The sequence below is a fragment of the Salvia hispanica genome, chromosome 6, assembly GCF_029641045.1.
Source record: "Salvia hispanica isolate PSC_SH4W2 chromosome 6, Shi_PSC_v1, whole genome shotgun sequence".
NCBI classification, from domain to species: domain Eukaryota; kingdom Viridiplantae; phylum Streptophyta; class Magnoliopsida; order Lamiales; family Lamiaceae; genus Salvia; species Salvia hispanica.
The window spans coordinates 34,943,159-34,966,128 of NC_142697.1; the positions used below are offsets into that span (position 1 = coordinate 34,943,159).

Sequence of the window (22,970 nt, forward strand, 5' to 3'; positions counted from 1 at the left end):
ATAAATATTACTACCTCCGTCCCCCAAATTTTGACACACTTTGACCCGGCACGGGTTTTAAGAAATGTAATGGAAAGTGAGTTGAAAAAATTGATGGGATGTGGGTCCTACTTTTAAAGTATTAGTTTTATAATAAAATGTGAGTAGGAACGAGTATGTGGAATATGGGGTCCACTACCGAAAATGGTAAAAGTGAAGTGTGTCAAATTTTCAGGGTGAGACCGAAATGGTAAACTGTGTCAAAATTTGGGGGACGGAAGTATTAATTATTTACTTTCCAGTTCATCTCAAAAAAATAAGAGAATTTTCTGTTTAGGAAATATTTGAATAACACATTATTTATATACGTCATTTTATTTATAACTTACTATCATTACAATCCAATTAAACACTACTAGTGCTAATATTTTGGACCCATTATCCACTAATACTGCTTTCACTATATTTCCTATTCATCTTTCTTAGTAAATCAATTTTACATCAAAACAGTGTCTCACAAAAAGCTCATATTTATCACGACATGGGAGTTGTATTTTTTATTTTATAGTACTTGATTTTATATTTTTATTGTTAAATATATACATATATTGGGAATGCTTAAAATCCATGTTCTCGAGAATCTCAAAACATGATTTTTGAAAATTCATAGAGTTAATTATACGAAATTAAATAATATAAACTCTAGAACGCAATTTGACAGGTAGCAGATCAGATAAATTATATATATTACAAGTGAAATAAACAATTAAACTACTAAACTATCGGGAAAAAAAATATCGTAGAATAGTAGATGAAATATTATTTTCTTAATTCATTTGCCGAAAAAAAATTGATCATTTGTGGCCGGACGGAGGGATCGAGTATATCATACAGTGATTTAAGTTCAAAACTCTTGCTTTTTATTCTGAAAAATGCTATGTTTTGGCTCTTTCTTTTATCATCTGAATTAAATTTCATCGTGGGGTTTTGTAATGAAGATATCGAAATAATATAATATGATTTCGAATCAATAATAACAGTTATAGGTGAAAACAAAGATATTATGTACTACTTTCATAGATAAATCACCTTCCCTTTTTCTTTGTTCCAAATAAAATGATAGTAACAGTACTAAAAATAAAAATTCTTTAATTTTTATTTTATACCTTTTTTTTTATATTAACACTCTAAATAAAGCTTTTTTATATTAACACTCTAAATAAAGCTACATAAAATCTCGTGATTACCGGGTTTCCACGTTATCAACACTCTGCCGTCAATATCCTATCCTGATGGCCTGTCCAGATTTTGGTCCATGGTCCTTATCTACTAAGCTCATTTTTAATTGGATCATGAATTTTCAGCAAATATAGGGAGAGCTAAAAACGGCCATTTAAAATTTACTTTATTTTCAAAGTACAAATTAACCACCAATTACTAGTAATTTCCATTTTAAAAGCGTGAAAAACATATGTGCATCCCATATTAATTACTCCTACTTACTAGGTAAAGTGACATAGTCAGGAATTTGACTTAATAGTACCACGATATATCATTATGTGTCTCAATTTTTTTATTTTTAGATATGCCTTTAATAATTAAGTTATTTATTTTTACTATTTATAGTAATAAATTTTAATTCTACTAATTCAATTCATTCACATGTTATTACAATACTAATATTAATAGATAAATATATGACTCACGTTCCAATAACTTCTTCTATTTATTTTGCTCTATATATATATTTAAAAAACGAGTCAGATCAAGGTGGGACACATTATAGCGAACGGGGAATATAAAACACAAAAACAAAAATATGACATGAACATACACAAAATTAATAGAATCAGACTTTATCATATTTGTATTCTTATCATGTCGACCCGTTTGGGGCATAATAATTACGGGTTGAGCTCGAGTTTAGATGACCAGACCTTCCTACGAATGTATGTTACAACAATAAATTTCTACAAAAAGAATCCATCCATGGAAGGGAAAGATCCAGTGAAAATTATTCGTGAGGCTATTTTCAAAGCCTTGGTCTTTTACTACCCGTTGGCCGGGCAGTTGAGGGAACACACTGGTCGGAAGCTTGTGGTCGAATGCACCGGCCAAGGGGTAGTGTTTGTCGAGGCCGGCGCGGATGTGACGCTTCAACATTTCGGAGAGAATGGCCTTTATCCACCCTTCCCCAACTCGGATGACATTACTCTTGATGTGCCAAACAACTAAGGAATATTGTTTGATATTCCACTTATGTTCACTCAGGTACAATATTTATCATCTCTATTATATAAGTTGTTATGACAAATAGGGCAATTGTGAATCGAGAAACAAAAGAACGTAAATAGACACAGAATTTACGTGGTTCACCAACGTTGTGTTGGCTACGTTCACAGGCAAAAACGGAGAACAAATTGTATTATGACTGCGATTTTCAGATTATGGCTACAGATTGGATCTGTCATATCACATAATTATGTGCTCTACTCCCATATATATAGGCACACATGAGACAGACTGGGCCTAGGAAACATAATCTTATCCCAATTAGGAAACCTAATCCTATACAGATTCAAGGCATACTAACAAATCTCCACCTTGACTTGAATTCTCGCTTCTTCCAAATGCATCATCATAATATCAGACGAACAAACTTCTCCATTCTTGCCTCAGATTTTCCATCAACCGAATTCACCTTTCAAACGCATCATTACAATGCTAGACGAAGAAACTTCTCCCAAATTTGTCGACCTTCACGTTCAGAGCAGACATCTTCGATTTACCAGAAAACCCTAAACATCTTCGATTTACCAGAAAACCCTAGCAGCGAAATTCAAAACCCTAGTCTGAAAACCAGGCTTTGATAATTTGTTAGGATCGTCGACTGCAACAAACTTTTGATATTATACGCTTTGGGTCAAGCCTGCACGGATTTGTTTTTAGGTCACTCCCAAAAGGCCTCAAACTAATTGGGGTTAGACATGAATTATATACACCTTCCAACTTCCCCCAGACTCCCGATGTGGGATGGAGTTTGTACATAACAAATCTCCCCCTCAAACTAGATCACATCGGGACAGACGCAGTCGACACAAACATGGGTCGCGGCCCGACCCATAGCCACCTAACCTGGCTCCGATACCTGTTTGTTATGACAAATAGGGAAATTGTGAATCGAGAAACAAAAGAACGTAAATAGACACAGAATTTACGTGGTTCACCAACGTTGTGTTGGCTACGTCCACGGGCAAAAACGGAGAACAAATTGTATTATGACTGCGATTTTCAGATTATGGCTACAGATTGGATCTGTCAGATCACAGAATTATGTGCTCTACTCCCATATATATAGGCACACGTGAGACAGACTGGGCCTAGGAAACATAATCTTATCCCAATTAGGAAACATAATCCTATACAGATTCAAGGCATACTAACATAAGTCTTTTAGTTACTCCTTCTATAACCGATTATGGTCAAATTCTGGTCAATTCAATATAAGATTTGAGAATATGCTACTTTTTCTGGTCCCATTAAATATTTTATATTTTATATTTTTTTTATTTGGACTCCTCAATAAATATCTCATTTCATTTTTACTAGTTTTAGTAAGTGGTTCCAACATTCCACTAACTCATTCTACTCATAACCTGTAACACCCCACTTTTTCAAACCCTAATTTTCGGGTTATAAAATTTTTGCATTAAATGCCTTAAATGCTATGATATGTGAATTAATTGGTGAGTGAGTAATTGCATAGTGTCTATGTGACCTAATTGCGTATGGGAATTTTGATTGAGTTGAATAGTCAACTTGTTGAAATGTTGACGTGGCTATTGAATAGTCAAAGATGTGGAAAAATGATGTGACCGTTGAAAGGTCAATACGATGAGAAAATGGAGTGGAAATGAAGAGATGATTGATCTAAATATGTGAATTTTTAATGCGGAGTAATATAATTGTGGGGAATTATTTTCTAAGGAATGAGTGAGAATTTAATAGGAGCATTAATTAAAGCATGTGGAATTTTCGGCCATCATGATTATTGGGGAAGAAATAATATTATTCTTGGATTTAATTATTTTGTTTGGGATAATTATCCAAATTAAATCCAAAGTCCAAATACCCTATAAATCCTACATGGAATTTTCGAATTTTCCATCTTTGATATTCATGAGATTTTCGAAAATCTCATCTAGAAGGGAGAGAGAAATTATTTGTTATTTTATTGATTCCTTATTTATTCTATTCCATGAATAAATATAAATATGCTAAAATATCCTAGCATATCTTGCCATATCTAAGAAGATCTTACCATATCCTAATTAAATTAGGATTTGAATTTAATTCTTTGTGGAGAGAAGTAAATCACGCCACTTTTGGCTATACTTGGGGAGATTTAATTATTTTATTCTTACTCCGTGATATATTATTCTACTCCATGAAATATTTGAATTTAAATCATAGGCTAAATTAATAGCCTAGATTTCGAAAATTCTCTCCTAACCACCTCCAAATTTTCGGCCCCTATAACCAACAAATCTTCCCCAAATCTCTAATTATTTAATTATTGGATATTATTATTTGTGACTCTATAAATAGGAGAGAAACCCTAACCCTAGAGATCAAAAACCGGCGCCCCACTCTCTCATCAATTTCGAAAATCTCTCTCCCACTTTCTCCATATTTTCTTCAAGTTTTCTTCAAGATTTCTTCATCAATTGAGAAGAATTCAAGTGAAATTCAAGAGATTATTGAAGAATCAAAACTAATTCCTTGTTTCTACCGTTCGTTCTTTTGGATAAGGTACTTTAAATTTTGATTTTCTCTTCTTCTACCGATCAATCGGTATTCTTGAATCCGCATGCATCTAGAACGAGTGAAAGGGGTTTTAATTGGTGAATTTTGCGATGCATGGATGTGTGTGTGTGTGTGTGGCCGAGAGTGTGTGTGTGCACGCCTCGATCGGCGTGCACAATTGTTGTGTTCGTGTGCGTGTGCGTGTGTTATGTGTGTGAAACACTCATGCGTGTTACGAATTATTGGTGATTTTGGAATGATTATTTAAATAAAAAGTGGTATGTTAATCATACTTTGATTTTGATAGTAATGATTTTGAAAATAATCGAGGGGAAAAAGGGAAATATGGGAAACATGCATATTTTGAAATCAATGATTGAAACTGATTTGTGATACGCCTAATTTAAAGGTGATACTTCGCGCTCTCAGCGTGATAAACGAGGAGAAGAGAATACTCTCGAGATAAGCCGAAGAGGTGGGCTTTCTTTTAAAATAAGGACATTGTCCTAAACTGATATTGATGAGAATGAAATATGTGTTATCATGCCGTGATTTGTTTTGTCGTGCCTATCCCTCGTGGCTATGCCACTATTGATTTAATCGAATTCGGATCCTTGTAGAGCTGCAAACTCTACTTGGGTTAGTGTACACCAATGTTAGACCGAGAGTCAGCGTACGGGTTGGCCGGTCTAGTGACCTGGATTGCGGCCGCATTCCTTGTCATGTAGAATGAGGATATGGTAAACATCTATGAGAAAAATGGTTGCGCGACCGTGATATTTGAGAAAGAAGATATTTTGGTGCCTCGGGTCTTTCTAAAGTAAAAACCCCGACGGACACTTGAAAATGGCATGATAATAACTATTTTGTGATAAAACTGTTTTCGGCAATGAGCCCATTGAGTATGATTATCGTACTCAGCCCTGCATGTGTTTTCCTTATGTGCAGGTTGAGTGGTGACGAGCGGGCGGCGGTGTTGAGTAGAGAATAATAAAATGATCTGTTGGTACTTAAGGTGTCGTTGTGTCCTCATACATAGCCTCACTTCTTTCTTGGTCGCTTCCGCTATTGATTATGAAAACTGTGATCTTTTGTTGGGATAAATACTTCTATTCTTTCTTTTCGTGGGTATATTTTGGGGTATGAACAGTTAGAGATATTATTTTGAAAACTTTGTTAAGCTTTTATTTTAAATAAGTCTTTTGTTGGATTCCTTTGCTAAGGCATGATTCTTACTCTACTTAATTGTTCATTTAATGTTTTGGTCAAATCCCTTTCTATTGAAACCCTAGTTTATGATTTTTAATGCTTTTAAGTCTACCTAGTTAGCGAACGCCGCATTTATTATACCCTAAATGGGCGGGTCGTTACAGTTGGTATCAGAGCCTCAGTTCTTTTCGCTCTGGACCCAAGAGTCTTGTTGTAATAAAATTTGAAAGTTGTATAAAATAATTAATGGATAATCGTCGAAGACTCAACACCGCAACTCGTCTCCGCTCAACCACGATGAATGAGGTAACAAGTATCTCTTGAATATTGATTTGAATTATGAAATATTGGAAGTTGAAGCGAATGGGAGATTGTTGTGATATTTGGAAAATTGTGATGATTATGCTTGCATGTGAACTTGCAAAATGTGATAATGCGAAATAAATGTTGTTATGCAAGTGATTATATGTTGAGACTGTTATGAGTTGAACAATAAAACTCTATGAAATTCTATGTGATTGTGATTTGCGTGAAATGTGATGAACGACCTTTATGAGAAGGAACTTGAGCACGCTGCTATACCTAGTTGTAAGTCGTGCCGTGAATGAGAATTTTGTGATAATATCGAACTTGGAGGCATCCAACGCCGAATACGAGGCGAGCGGCTTATGAGAACGAATTGCGAAGCGTTGAAACACGAAAACATATATATACATATGCACACCTTTTGGCACGGAAAGAAAATTCCGTTATTTCTTGATATGATATTACCTCCACACCTTCGTCGTTCGACGCATACATATATAAATATATATATCCATCGTACTCTCAGCATCAGTTGAAATCTTATACACTATTAATATTTTTCTTCGATCCTTGTTCTGATGCTGAGATTTCTTTTGTAGATGCTTAATCATTATTACGCACCGATGCGCGATCGTTACGCAAAGAACAAGGTTTTCCCTGTCGAAACCTACCAAGAGTTTGAGTGGGATGGAAAGTCCTTTCTCCTAACCTACGTCACCGAATTCTACGATCGTTGGATGGATGCATACGCGTATGGAGGAGTTACCCATCACGCGGGGATCTCGAGATTGATCCACACTCTGCCGAGTCCTTGGAGCGAATGGACTGCCCAAGCTGCATTGCCATATACGTGGTTCAGTCCGCCGGAGTACAAGCCTCGAGGCGATATAATCGGATTGATTGGAGTGCTACTCCCAGCCATGGCAGCTGCGAGGGATGGACCGCCGCTTAGTCCCCCAGCGCACAAGTATCCGCCAGGCCAAGCTCGCCGATGGAGGTATCGTCGCGATAAGGAGCCGCATGTTGATCGTGTCCCTAATAGGCCAAGGCTTAAGGCTAATGTGGCTCACCCTTTGGTTATCCATGGAAATGTGGAGGACATGCGTGCGATAACACCGCCGCCGCCAGATGTTGGTGAATATGGCGAGAATGAGGGACCGGACGAGGAAGGACCTGCTTTGGAGATGGATGAGGACGATGACCCCGAGGAGGATATGAACGACATCGACTAGGAGTGATAGTCGTGGAATATTTGTTTTGGCTTCCCCCATGTTTTTGGATTGATTTGCTACCTTATGATTTTTGCTACTCTTTCGTTTTTCTGCTGCTTTTGATACTAAGACCTCTTTGAGGCGACATTTTTTATTAATATGCCATGGGGAGATATTATTTTTGATTCAATAGATTGCCTTTCGTACATGGTACAAATTATCTATCACTATGTCATCACATCATGCCTCTTACCGTAATACCATTTTTTTTTTGAATACCTTATGATGCCCTGTACCCGCCACTTGAAATTGTACAACTGCTTCTTAAGTGCAATTACCTTGATAATATGAGACATTGATCTTTTGATTGACCTTGATGCAACTAAATTTTATAATCATAATTGACACTACTCTTTGCAATCCGTCTATGTGACGAACTTTTGATATCTTGCGCTTGGCCATATATTCCAAAACAATTGAACCATGAACCTTGTTATTTCAACTATACCACGTGACTATTGTTAGAATCATGGGAATAATTCTTGTGTTGATAAATCAGAATGCCGCCAAGACGCCATAACCGTCAACCGACACCTCCCCCTTCAAGTGAGGAGAGTGTGACGCAGTCGATTCCGACACCACCGCCTCCCCCACCCCCGGTTAATAGGGAAGTAGTGAAGCTGTTCTTGGAACAGAAACCGCCCGTCTTCGATGGACTTGGAGAACCGGCCAAAGCCGAATCTTGGATCCGTGCGATAGAACGTATCTTCGCAATCTTGGGATGCAATGATAGGGAACGGATGATTTGCGTGACTCATCAACTAACCGAGGCAGCCGACTTTTGGTGGGATACAAGAATAAAGACCTTGACACAAGGCCAAGTGGAAGCAATGATGTGGGACGATTTCAAGACCGAACTATACAACAAGTATGTGCCGAAAAGCTACCGGAAAGCGAAGGCATCCGAATTCAACAATCTGACTCAAGGACGCATGACGGTGACAGAGTATGATCGAGCGCTCAACAGCATGACCCGATACGCCCCTGATCAAGTCGACACAGACGAGAAGCTGTCTAACAAGTTCCGGGAGGGGCTAAGGTCCGAGATAAAGATGTCATTGGCCAGTCGAGGGAGACTCACATACGCTAAAGCTTTGGCACTCGCGTTGGATATTGAGGCAGCAATGCCTAAGGAGAAAGCTAAGGAGATTGCAACTTCATCGTTACCCCCACCGCACTACTCCAGGGAGAAACGGAAGTGGGATGAGCATAGAAATTCGCACGATGGAAAGTGACACCAGTCGAGTCAGCATCGATCCCAGCACAGAGGAGGGCAGCATACGTCTAGCCAGAGAGGAGACTACCGACCTACGGCACCACAATGCAATGTGTGCTCTAAGTATCATTTCGGAGAATGCCGATACCAGAACGTGATCAAGTGCTACACTTGTGGAGGAAACGGTCATTTTTCCAGGGAGTGTCCGAATAACAAGAGAGGATCGGGATCAAGGCAGAATGATCAGGGATCCCGTCAGCCAGCTAGGGCACCGCAGAATGAATCTGGAGGAAATCGCGACTCATCATCGCGACAACCACAACCTCAGCGCCCCAGACTTCCTCCCCAAGCTAGAGCGTTCGCGTTGGAGCAGAAGAAGCCGAAAAAAGAGCAAGATGAACGCGAGAAAGGGAATTTGACAGGTATGGGCGAAATTCTCAACACCCCTGTTGTTGTGTTGTTTGATACGGGCGCGTCGTACTCGTTTATATCTGAACTATGTGTGCATACTTTGAGCTTGCCTGCTAGCGAATCTGAACGTAGAATGATGGTGTCCTCACCAGTAGGAGGAATGATAGAAATATCTAGAACGTGCTCTAATGTAGAAATTTTTATGGGAGAACTTAAGATAGTTGCTCATGACTTACGAGTCATAAAAATGGAGGATATCGATATAATCTTGGGAATGGACTGGCTGACAACGAACTTTGCGATGATTCATTGTAAGGAGAGGCAGATATCTCTACAAGCTCCGGGAAGAGAACCCACCATATACCACGGAATCGCGATGAACAGGCGGACCGCCATCATATCCGCGCTGCAGGCGACTGCAATGATGAAAAAAGGGCGAACTGCCTATCTTGTCTACCTCCATGGAGAGGAGAAGAACGAGGAGAGGATGGAAGATGTTGCTGTTGTGAAAGAATTTCCCGACGTTTTTCCCGAAGTGTTACCTGGACCACCGCCAGATAGGCAATTGGAGTTCACGATTGACCTTGAACCGGGAGCTGCACCCGTATCCAAGGCACCATATAGAATGGCGCCAAAGGAGTTGGAGGAGTTAAAGATACAACTCCAGGAGCTTATGGACTTAGGTTTCATTAAACCTAGTGTCTCGCCATGGGGCGCACCAGTACTATTCGTGAAGAAGAAGGACGGATCGATGAGAATGTGCATCGACTATAGGGAGTTAAACAAGTTGACTCTAAAGAACAAGTATCCACTGCCGAGGATAGATGACTTGTTTGATCAACTGCGAGGAGCAGGAGTCTTTTCAAAGATGGACTTGAGGTCCGGATATCACCAACTACGAGTTCGAAGGGAGGATATACCCAAGACTGCGTTTTGCACAAGATATGGCCACTATGAGTTTGTGGTGATGCCGTTTGGATTGACGAATGCCCCAGCAGTGTTCATGGATTTGATGAATCGAATATTCCATCCGTACTTGGATAAATTCGTTTTAGTCTTTATAGATGACGTGCTAGTCTACTCAAAGAACGAGAAAGAGCATGAGGAGCACCTACGAATCACGTTGGAGACGTTGAGGACCGAGAAGTTGTACGCCAAATTCAGCAAGTGTGAATTTTGGCTAAAGGAAGTGAATTTTCTAGGACACATTGTGTCGGCAGAAGGAATCCGAGTGGATCCCGCCAAGGTTGAGGCGGTACAGCGATGGAAGTCGCCTTCAACACCAAACGAAATTCGGAGTTTCCTAGGATTGGCAGGATACTACTGAAGATTCATTGAAGGATTCTCCAAGATAGCGAGACCAATGACGCAACAACTCAAGAAAGGAGTCAAAGTGAATTGGACCCCAGAGTGTGAAGCAAGCTTTCAACTCTTGAAGGAAAAGTTGACAACCGCGCCAGTGTTAGCTGTGCCCGAATCTGGAGTGAATTACGTAGTCTACACCGACGCTTCGAAGGTTGGATTAGGATGCGTATTGATGCAAAATAACAAAGTGATCGCTTACGCGTCGCGACAATTAAGACCACACGAGTTGAACTACCCAACACACGATTTGGAGTTAGCAGCAGTGGTACATGCCCTAAAGATTTGGAGGCATCATCTCTACGGAGTGAGATGTGAAATCTTTACGGACCACAAGAGCTTAAAGTATTTCTTCGAGCAGAGAGACTTGAATATGCGACAGCGAAGATGGCTCGAACTAGTGAAAGATTATGATTGTGGTATCAACTACCACCCCGGCAAAGCAAATGTAGTGGCAGATGCTTTGAGCCGCAGAGATCATTCGCAAATAGCTACTTTCCTAACGGAAGAGGAAAGCTTGATACGAGAGTTTAGCAAAATGCGATTAGAAGTGATAAGAGCACCCGAGACAGTGGAAGGGAGAATTGCCACTTTGGTGGTTAAACCAGATCTGAAGACGAAAATCGTTGCAGCGCAACGAATGGATAAGGAACTAGAGGAAATCCGAATTGAAGTGAGAACCGGTGAATCCGGAAAATTTGGTGAGGAGTCCGACAATGCCCTCACCTTTGAAGGAAGGTTGTGCGTACCGAACAACGAGGAACTTAAGAACGAGATTTTGTGTGAAGCTCACGAAACTCCATACACTGCTCACCCTGGAAGTACGAAGATGTACCAAGACTTGAAAAAGTCCTTTTGGTGGAATGGCATGAAGAGAGATATTGCGGCATTTGTAGAACGTTGCTTAGCCTGCCAACAGGTGAAGGCATTACATCAACGACCGCATGGAAAATTACAACTGTTGGAAATACCCGAGTGGAAATGGGAGCATATCGCTATGGATTTTGTGACGGCCTTGCCAAAGACCCTAAATGGGAACACCGCAATTTGGGTGATTATAGACCGACTCACCAAGAGTGCGCATTTCATACCGATTCTGGTGACTCATGGATCGAGCAAGCTGGCTCGTATCTACATAAAGGAGATTGTGCGATTGCACGGAGTTCCAGTGACGATTACGTCCGATCGTGACCCGAAGTTCACATCGAAATTTTGGATTAGTCTACAGCGCGAGTTGGGAACGCAACTGAATTTCAGCACGGCATTTCACCCGCAATCTGATGGGCAATCCGAGAGGACGATCCAAACTCTCGAGGATATGTTGAGAGCCGTGATACTCGACCGCGGTGGAAGTTGGGAGACCGTACTACCGTTGATTGAATTTGCATACAATAACAGCTTCCAAGCAACAATCAACATGGCGCCTTATGAAGCCTTATATGGAAGAAAATGTAGATCGCCGCTCTACTGGGATGAAGTTGGCGAGCGACGGGTGCTAGGACCCGATGCAGTCGAGGAAATGATAGAAGTCGTTCGACAAATTCGTGCTAGAATAAAGGAAGCTCAGGACAGACAAAAGTCATACGCTGACGTCCGACGAATCGACCTACAATTCCAAGCCGGTGATAAAGTCTTTCTCAAAGTGTCCCCGTCGAAAGGGATAACACGTTTTGGTGTGAAAGGAAAATTGAAACCACGTTTTATCGGGCCTTACGAGATTCTAGAAGGAATAGGACCCGTAGCCTATCGATTGGCTTTATCGCCAAGTCTTGGAAACGTGCACAACGTCTTTCACGTATCGCAGTTGCGAAAATATGTGTTCTATCCGAAGCACGTGATTCACTACGAAGAAGTCGCGTTGAATTCCGACTTGAGCTATGAAGAGAGACCCCAAATGATCTTGGACCGGAAGGTTCAGAATTTGAGAAATAAATCCATTGCTAGCGTGAGAGTGCTATGGAGGAACCACGATTATGAAGAAGCCACATGGGAGCTTGAGGACAAGATGAAGGAACTGTACCCGGAACTTTTTCCATGAGGTACCAAATTTCGGGACGAAATTTCTTTTAAGGGTGGTGGAATGTAACGCCCCACTTTTTCAAACCCTAATTTTCGGGTTATAAAATTTTTGCATTAAATGCCTTAAATGCTATGATATGTGAATTAATTGATGAGTGATTAATTGCATAGTGTCTATGTGACCTAATTGCGTATGGGAATTTTGATTGAGTTGAATAGTCAACTTGTTGAAATGTTGACGTGGCTATTGAATAGTCAAAGATGTGGAAAAATGATGTGACCGTTGAAAGGTCAATACGATGAGAAAATGGAGTGGAAATGAAGAGATGATTGATCTGAATATGTGAATTTTTTATGCGGAGTAATATAATTGTGGGGAATTATTTTCTAAGGAATGAGTGAGAATTTAATAGGAGCATTAATTAAAGCATGTGGAATTTTCGGCCATCATGATTATTGGAGAAGAAATAATATTATTCTTGGATTTAATTATTTTGTTTGGGATAATTATCCAAATTAAATCCAAAGTCCAAATACCCTATAAATCCTACATGGAATTTTCGAATTTTCCATCTTTGATATTCATGAGATTTTCGAAAATCTCATCTAGAAGGGAGAGAGAAATTATTTGTTATTTTATTGATTCCTTATTTATTCTATTCCATGAATAAATATAAATATGCTAAAATATCCTAGCATATCTTGCCATATCTAAGAAGATCTTATCATATCCTAATTAAATTAGGATTTGAATTTAATTCTTTGTGGAGAGAAGTAAATCACGCCACTTTTGGCTATACTTGGGGAGATTTAATTATTTTATTCTTACTCCGTGATATATTATTCTACTCCATGAAATATTTGAATTTAAATCATAGGCTAAATTAATAGCCTAGATTTCGAAAATTCTCTCCTAACCACCTCCAAATTTTCGGCCCCTATAACCAACAAATCTTCCCCAAATCTCTAATTATTTAATTATTGGATATTATTATTTGTGACTCTATAAATAGGAGAGAAACCCTAACCCTAGAGATCAAAAACCGGCGCCCCACTCTCTCATCAATTTCGAAAATCTCTCTCCCACTTTCTCCATATTTTCTTCAAGTTTTCTTCAAGATTTCTTCATCAATTGAGAAGAATTCAAGTGAAATTCAAGAGATTATTGAAGAATCAAGACTAATTCCTTGTTTCTACCGTTCGTTCTTTTGGATAAGGTACTTTAAATTTTGATTTTCTCTTCTTCTACCGATCAATCGGTATTCTTGAATCCGCATGCATCTAGAACGAGTGAAAGGGGTTTTAATTGGTGAATTTTGCGATGCATGGATGTGTGTGTGTGTGTGTGGCCGAGAGTGTGTGTGTGCACGCCTCGATCGGCGTGCACAATTGTTGTGTTCGTGTGCGTGTGTTATGTGTGTGAAACACTCATGCGTGTTACGAATTATTGGTGATTTTGGAATGATTATTTAAATAAAAAGTGGTATGTTAATCATACTTTGATTTTGATAGTAATGATTTTGAAAATAATCGAGGGGAAAAAGGGAAATATGGGAAACATGCATATTTTGAAATCAATGATTGAAACTGATTTGTGATACGCCTAATTTAAAGGTGATACTTCGCGCTCTCAGCGTGATAAACGAGGAGAAGAGAATACTCTCGAGATAAGCGGAAGAGGTGGGCTTTCTTTTAAAATAAGGACATTGTCCTAAACTGATATTGATGAGAATGAAATATGTGTTATCATGCCTTGATTTGTTTTGTCGTGCCTATCCCTCGTGGCTATGCCACTATTGATTTAATCGAATTCGGATCCTTGTAGAGCTGCAAACTCTACTTGGGTTAGTGTACACCAATGTTAGACCGAGAGTCAGCGTACGGGTTGGCCGGTCTAGTGACCTGGATTGCGGCCGCATTCCTTGTCATGTAGAATGAGGATATGGAAAACGTCTATGAGAAAAATGGTTGCGCGACCGTGATATTTGAGAAAGAAGATATTTTGGTGCCTCGGGTCTTTCTAAAGTTAAAACCCCGACGGACACTTGAAAATGGCATAATAATAACTATATTTGTGATAAAACTGTTTTCGGCAATGAGCCCATTGAGTATGATTATCGTACTCAGCCCTGCATGTGTTTTCCTTATGTGCAGGTTGAGTGGTGACGAGCGGGCGGCGGTGTTGAGTAGAGAATAATAAAATGATCTGTTGGTACTTAAGGTGTCGTTGTGTCCTCATACATAGCCTCACTTCTTTCTTGGTCGCTTCCGCTATTGATTATGAAAACTGTGATCTTTTGTTGGGATAAATACTTCTATTCTTTCTTTTCGTGGGTATATTTTGGGGTATGAACAGTTAGAGATATTATTTTGAAAACTTTGTTAAGCTTTTATTTTAAATAAGTCTTTTGTTGGATTCCTTTGCTAAGGCATGATTCTTACTCTACTTAATTGTTCATTTAATGTTTTGGTCAAACCCCTTTCTATTGAAACCCTAGTTTATGATCTTTAATGCTTTTAAGTCTACCTAGTTAGCGAACGCCGCATTTATTATACCCTAAATGGGCGGGTCGTTACATAACCATTATAAAATTATTATATAAATATGGGATCCACATTCCACAAACTTTTTCCACCCATTTTAATTTACAAAGTGAAACAATTTCTTAAAACCGCATCTGTCAAATATGAGACATTTAATGGGGACCGGAGAGTATTAGTTATTCCATCCGCCCACGATTTAAAGTCTCTCTTTGATTCCGTATGAGTTTTAAGAAATGTGAAGCAAAGTGAGTTAAAAAAGTTTGTGAAATGTGTCCCACGTTATATATTGGTTTTATAATAGAATGTAAACATAATGAGTTAGTGAAAAGTGTGGTCTATTTACCAAAAATGAAAAAATAAATGTGGACTTTATTGTGGACCGGCCAAAAGGCAAATATGGACATTATTTTATGGACGAAGGGAGTATGTGTATAAAACGTCTTTTGGTACTGCTCAAAATAATAGCATTTCATTGAAATAAATATGTTTTCTTTTTCTTTCTTTGATTTTGTTGTAAAAACAAGTAATTAATGGCCGCCCACTATTTGTTGTTTTTGGAGTTCCTAGAACTTATTGATAGAATCCCTAGTATTGTTAAGTTCCAAAAATGTATTTATTGGTGTGGTTGTATTGTCTCATATTTCCCTATAAATACAAGGGGAATAAGACATCTCAAACGCACAAGAAAATATTCAAGAAATATTTTTCTCTTGCTACTTCTACTTTCAATATGCCTAACCAATCTTCCTATACCTCTCTCGATTACCATCTTTAAGATGGTATCAGAGCAGAAAATCTAAAAAAAACCTCAAATGGAGGTCAGCCAAATACACACTCTCGAACTTTTGATCGAGACAATCTCACATCTAATTGATTTGTACAAAACCAACACAAATCAAACCCAACAATCCTACCAACCGAAGAACTTCGGTGTGGAATCCAATCTTACTGCAGCAATAGCCACGAGCCCCTGCATTCCTAAGAAATCCCCAAATCTAAATCTAGTCTCTTCTCCTGTCGGCGAATCTGCCACAGCTCCGAAGAAGTCCGACGGCGAATCTGCCACAGCTCCGAAGAAGTCTGACGGCGAATCTGCCACACACAACCATAATCGAAGTGTAGAATGTCATGGACTTTTGGCCGCTGCACAACCTATTTCCACAGCTTCCCGTGGCCCAACCGTAGACAGATGGAGCACGATCACTAGTCCACCGGAGAGTGTTGAAATTCGCGATGTCAAAGAACAACCAAAAGGTGCAGACGTGTTCAACGCCACCGACTGACAGCAGCACCAATTGTCGATATGGGCAGTCACATGCTGAAGAAACGTCGGCGTCGGAGGGTGAAGGAGCGTCGGCGGCGGAGATTGTACGGTTGGGAAGGAGCAAGAAGCGGAGGAGGCGCCGGGCCAGCGCCCCGACAGAACTCACAGATGAATCGACGGATTCCAAAAGTCACAAATTTGAAGGAATGACCTAAATTGGGGCTTTCTAAAATCAACCCCTCCATTTTGCAAATCAGCCCTCCATGTTTGAGAAAATCTCAAAATAAACCCCACCCCAATAGTCCCTATCAGAATCCCCCCAGTCAACTCAGATATTACCAAGCCCACCCCAGTTAACCAAAAAATTGCACAAAAAACCCCATTTTGTCCAAATTTCCGAGAACATCCCCCCAAATTTCGAAAGTTCCGAGAACACACCCCGATCTTTTGAATTTCAGCCTTCCATTACATGTACAAACACATTCCAAGCTTTAGCGTACTCATCTTCCTCAAACTTAGGTCCTAAAGACCATCATTGGATTTTTGACTGTGGGGCAACCGATACCATGTCCTTTGATACATAGGACTTCCTCCATATTTCTCAGTCCACAAAAAGCTTTGTCCAAACCGCCAGTGGGGAATTAGCACATGTAGAGGGGGCGGGCACTATCACTATCTCACCAACCCTTCGCCTCTCGAATTGTCTTTATGTTCCTTCTTTGTCCCACAAACTTTTGTCAGTCAGTCATGTAACAAGAGATCTCAACTGCAAATTGCTAATGCAACCTCATTTTTGTATGTTACAGGATATCAAGAATGGGACGATAGTTGGGCGTGGCACTGAGCGACATGCACTGTACTACGTGGATGAGATAGTCCAACAGAGTACTGCGATGCTAACTCACGGACTAACTAACGACAGACAGATTTGGCTCTTGCATCGCCGGTTAGGGCACCCATCCATAAGATATCTTCGCCTACTCTTTCCTGATTTAATTTCTTCTACGCATGATTTGAATTGTGAAACTTGTGTTTTGGCAAAAAGTCACATACATTCCTTCAAATTGATCAATACTAGAGAAAAATCACCTTTTGCTTTGGTTCACTCTGGCATGTGGGGCCCTGCCCCGGTTACTGGAGGACAAGGTTTTCGATATTTTTTTTATTTATTGATGATTTTTCGCGTATGACTTGGCTTTATTTTTTGAAAACAAAATTAGAAGTTTTTGAAAATTTTACTCAGTTCTACCGTCTTGTCCAAACCCAGTATAACTCCAAAATTCAAATCCTTAGATTTGATAACGGAAGGGGATATGTGAACTCTAGGATGACATCTTTCTTCACTAAAAATGGCCTAGTCCACCAAACTTCGTGTGCATATACACCAGAACAAAATGGGGTAGCCGAGCGGAAAAATCGATATATCCTAGAAATCACCCGTGCCCTCCTCATTGAATCAAACATCCCAAAATCCTTCTGGCCAGAAGCCATCGCCACTGCAGTCTATCTTCTAAATCGTCTCCCCACCGGGATCCTTAACTTCAAAACTCCTCTAGATATCTTCTCTTCTCAAAACTCGGTACCATCCTCCCTCCATCTTGACACCAAAAGTTTTGGTTGTACCGTGTTTGTTCACATCCCCAAACATGACTGTAACAAATTCTCACCTTGTGCTGTCAAATGTGTCTTCTTGGGTTATGGGAAAAATTAGAAAGGTTATCGGTGCTATGATCCTTCGACAGATCGTATGTACACCACTATGAACTGCGACTTTGTTGAAAATGAATACTTCTATAGCCAATGTAGCAGTTAGGGGGAGAGTGAGTCAGAAAAATCGAGTAGTGCCGCTATAAATTGACTACCTCTTTGGGAAGAAACCATGCAGGGGGACGGAGAAAATAACCAAACCAGTCATCCAGACGAAAACCCTGTCACAGAAGTCGGTCCAATAGAGGAAGTTAGCAGTACTACCGGACAGTCAAATCCCCAAGCGCAGAACATGCCGCCTCAGGACACTACTGAGCTATCTAACCAATCTTTAAATCATGAGGTAAAAACTTCTGATCCGGATATTGATAATATACCTGAAACCACCACTGACAGTGACAGGAAAAATAGAAGTGATACAGATAAGCCACCGACGGAACAACAGACCGGGCATGGTAAATTGCCCCAAAGAAGTACAAGGGGCATTCCTCCTCGAATATATTCGCCAGACTGGAAAGGGCGGAAATCTAGATACTCTGTTGCAAATCTTACCCAAGGACACCTTACCGAAATGGCTAGGGAATTTGAAGCTGCACTTTACGAAGAAGAAGAAATTCCGCAGTCGTTCGAGGAGGCAATAAACACAAGCACTGGAGGGAGGCCATGAAGAAGGAGATTGATGCCCTGATAAAAAATGAAACGTGGGAAAAGTGTACTCTATCTCCGGAAAAGAAACCAGTAGGATGTCGTTGGATCTTCACCATAAAAAGACGTGCAGATGGTTCAATCGAGAGATACAAGGCAAGATTGGTTGCTAAGGGATATACTCAGGTGTTTGGAGTAGACTATGAAGAAACTTTCTCCCCTGTGGCCAAACTGGATACGGTAAGAACTCTTCTTTCTGTAGCTGCAGGTAAGGAATGGCCACTATACCAGTTTGATGTTACAAATACCTTTCTCCATGGAGAACTTGAGAAAAATAAGGAAGTCTACATGAAGGTCCCGCCAGGTTTTTATGAAGAGTTTGTGGAAAGGACAAGTGTGCAGATTGAGAAAGACCTTGTATGGGTTAAAGCAATCGCCCAAAGTGTGGTTTGGAAGATTTTGCCAGGCCATGTTCAAATATGGCTTCAAACAAAGTCATTCAGATCACACACTATTCCTAAAAGAGAGGAACGACAAAAGAACATGTTTGATCATTTATGTTGACGACATGATCATAACAGAAGACGATGTCGAAGAAATCCAGAATCTAAAGGAGAATCTTTTCAAGGAATTTGAAATGAAGGACTTGGGAGCTTTGAAGTACTTCCTAGGAATTGAAGTGTTGAGATCCCAACACGGAATATTTCTAAGGCAAAAGAAGTACGTACTCGACATGCTAGCCGAAACGGGCCTGCTAGATTGCAAGCCTGCTGAAACCCCAATGGTACCCAACCATGGGTTGAAGATTGTGGATGGAGCTGAGCCTACAGATCGTGAAAGGTATCAACGGTTAGTAGGAAAACTTATCTATCTTGCTCATACTCGGCCCGATATCTCATATGCAGTTGGAGTTGTGAGTCAATTCATGCATCAACCTCAGGAAGATCGTATGAATGTTGTCATGAGAATCGTGAGGTATTTAAAAGGAACAACTGGTTATGGGGTATTCTTAGAGAAGAAAGAAGATTTGGAAATTGATGGGTACACTGATGCCGATTCGGCAAGCAACCCCGTGGATAGAAAATCCACTGGAGGGTATTCACCTTTGTTGGAGGTAACTTAGTCACTTGGAGGAGCAAGAAGCAGAAAGTGGTAGCCCTATCAAGTGCGGAAGCCGAATTTCGAGGGATCAGAAATGGCCTAATGGAGATACTTTGGCTTAGAAGATTGTTAACAAAAGTTGGCTTTCCACCTACATGAAAAAGTCAACTTTTTTGTGACAATAAGGCGGCAATCAGTATTTCAGAAAATCTAGTACAACATGACAGAACTAAACATGTAGAAGTCGATCGTCATTTCATAAAAGAGAAGCTTGAGAGTGACATTGTCGAATTCCCATTTGTCCGATCTGAGGAGCAACTTGCAGACATATTGACGAAGGCACTGAGTCCTAAAATCTTCAAAGAATTTCTTGGCAAGTTAAGCATCGGAGATACCGTTGCTCAACTTGAGGGGGAGTGTTGGAAAATCAAGTAATTAATGGCCGCCCACTATTTGTTGTTTTTGGAGTTCCTAGAACTTATTGATAGAGTCCCTAGTATTGTTAAGTTCCAAAAATGTATTTATTGGTGTGGTTGTATTGTCTCATATTTCCCTATAAATACAAGGAGAATAAGACATCTCAAACGCACAAGAAAATATTCAAGAAATATTTTTCTCTTGCGACTTCTACTTTCAATATGCCTAACCAATCTTGCTACACCTCTCTCGATTACCATCTTTAAGAGATTTTATCTGTTTTTAGTTAAACAACCTCTTTTTGAGTAATTTTATGGCTATTCGGTTTGTTAGACAAAATAATCATGAGATTTATTTTTGGATTAAGGTGTGAGATTATTTTAGTTGGAGTGATGATTATGACTAATTATCACATGATTATCCATATATGATTAATGTGAGATTCAATCTCATGAATGAACACATGTACATGATACGAGACTAAAATGCGGAGGATTTGTCTTTTCCAACTGTTTCAATCACACAATGTGCGACGGTATCGGCCTTTCCCAATTCGCACATCGTGAATATGACGTCGCAACTGGCACATGTAGCGGAGCCCACGTCCCGTTCGATCAGATGGCAGAGCGCTCCTTTTTTACCTCAGCCGAAATCTCCGCCCTGCCGCAGCCTGCTGCCGCACCTTCAGCGCTGCTCCAAATTCGAGATCGTGGCTGGCTGCACGTGGCACTGCCAGACTCCCTCGATCCCGACGAAGAGATTAGATTCATAGGCGTCATGGATAGCCGGAGGAAAATAAAGCCGCAGCTTCCGGTGGCGTACTACGGCAATGTTGCAGCGGCACCGGTGGCAATAACGACGCAGGCGAGCTATCAAAGAATCCTCTGCACTAAGCGGTGGAGTTGATGGTGATGCGAGATCGGCCTAATTTGACGGCGGCGAACACTTACATGGTGACGAATTTGACGCACGTGGGGTTCAAGAAAATGGATGTTGGGTGGGGCCGGCAGCGTATGGTTGGGCGACCGATAATCTTCGAGCAGCTATGTACGTGGGCTTTAAGGACGGTTTCGTGGTTCCGGTTAGCCTACCTCTCAAATCCATGGAAGTATTCGAGAAACATCTTCGGGTGATGATGACTGCCGCTCCAACACCTTCATCTATGTGACCAACACCATATGCTATGTACCTTAAAATTTAAATAGATTACGAAACAAATAATCACTGAGATTTCGAACCTTGTTTAATCCAGCAAGAAGTAATTGTTTTACTGTAATTCATTCAATGTTATATCACACTACAATGTCATCTAGTATCAAATACTCCCTCCGTCCTATTGAAGATTATCAATTTTCCTTTTTTGTTTGTGTCATCTAGTATGATCCAATACTAAAAATAGAAACACTTTTATATGTCTAGAAGAGTATCACAGATGGTTCTGGAGGGGCAGAGTTGCAAGAAACACTTTTATCTCTACTTTATTCTCTCCACTTAATACCAAAATTTTGACTCACAGAACTTAAGTATATCTTATTTTTCTCTATGTGAGAGAAAAATGTTTTAAGAGAAGAATGTTTTGGAGTGTGAGTTATTTTTTTATACTATAGCTCCATGCCATGTAGGTACCTGAAGGGAAATGAAGGAGCATGACCACACTGGCATTCATACAATCAACCATACAGCCATAGAGGTTAACAAAAGGTGAAATAACAAAAGTCATGGCACCCACAGGTTTCCTCATGGTAATGGGATCTCTTCCAATAATCTCTTATATTTATAAGAACCATACAAGTCATGCCACCCACAGGTTGTCAAATGGGCTAGGCCAACTCAACCCAACCTAGGTCTTCCATCGAAGTGGGTTGAGCTGGGATTCGTATGAATTCAGACCAAGTCCAGCTCAGCCGACTTAGTAAGTGGACCAGGCCAGGCTAGGCTGCGTCAAGTTGGTAATGTAGAAAAATATTTTCCTCATGTATTTTTAATGTTTTTATTGAATATTATAAATAAAAAATTATTATATTTAGTAATTAAAATATTTTTAAAATTTTATAATTTTAGTTATTGTTCATATATTTAGAGTAGGTTGTGCTAAATTTAGTCAATACACTTCCTTAAATGTATAACCTAAAACCAAAAATAGATCATTTTAAAAGAGCACCTAAGGTCACTTTTACTTCGTTTTCAATTCATAATAGGAAATTCAAATCTTAAGATGAACTAAACGATCTAAAAACGACCAAGGTCATTTTAAAATCTGAATATCCTATAACTGACTAAAAACGAATTAAAAATATCCTTAGTTGTTCTTTTAGAATGACCTAATTCTTTTGGTTATGCGTTTAAAATTCTGTATTGATCGGGTAACATAGTTGACCAAGATAAAATGATTTTTTTCCTAACGTGTAGAAACACATCAAGCTCGTTAAGCACCAATGAGATTGATGCATTTTTAATAATGGAGTAAATAATGCTTCTGAAAATGCTAAATGCGAACGAAAAAATATTTCAAAAATCAGTTGAAATGTGTTAAGATCAGTTAAATTTTATATGGGAGCATTTGTTGTATTAGAAATGAGTCACTCACCCCTTAAACGGCTTAATAAGGCCTAAGGGGGAGGGTTATCCACACTTATATAGATTAGATTGGATCATCACCAAGTCGACGTGGGATAATGTTTTAGAGAATTTAACATGTTGTTAATTAATTATC

At 39.7% G+C, this 22,970-nt stretch overlaps 1 long non-coding RNA gene and 1 pseudogene across 1 annotated transcript; both read left to right on the forward strand.

Annotated features, from left to right (window-relative positions):
• Positions 1-1,857: 1,857 nt before the first annotated feature.
• LOC148923700 (benzyl alcohol O-benzoyltransferase pseudogene) lies at positions 1,858-21,425 on the forward strand (annotated as a pseudogene).
• Positions 17,974-20,477, forward strand: LOC148923701 (uncharacterized). Its single transcript, XR_016132976.1, has 2 exons — positions 17,974-18,437; positions 18,506-20,477. It is a non-coding gene; the product is annotated as an uncharacterized LOC148923701 (long non-coding RNA).
• Positions 21,426-22,970: the final 1,545 nt, after the last annotated feature.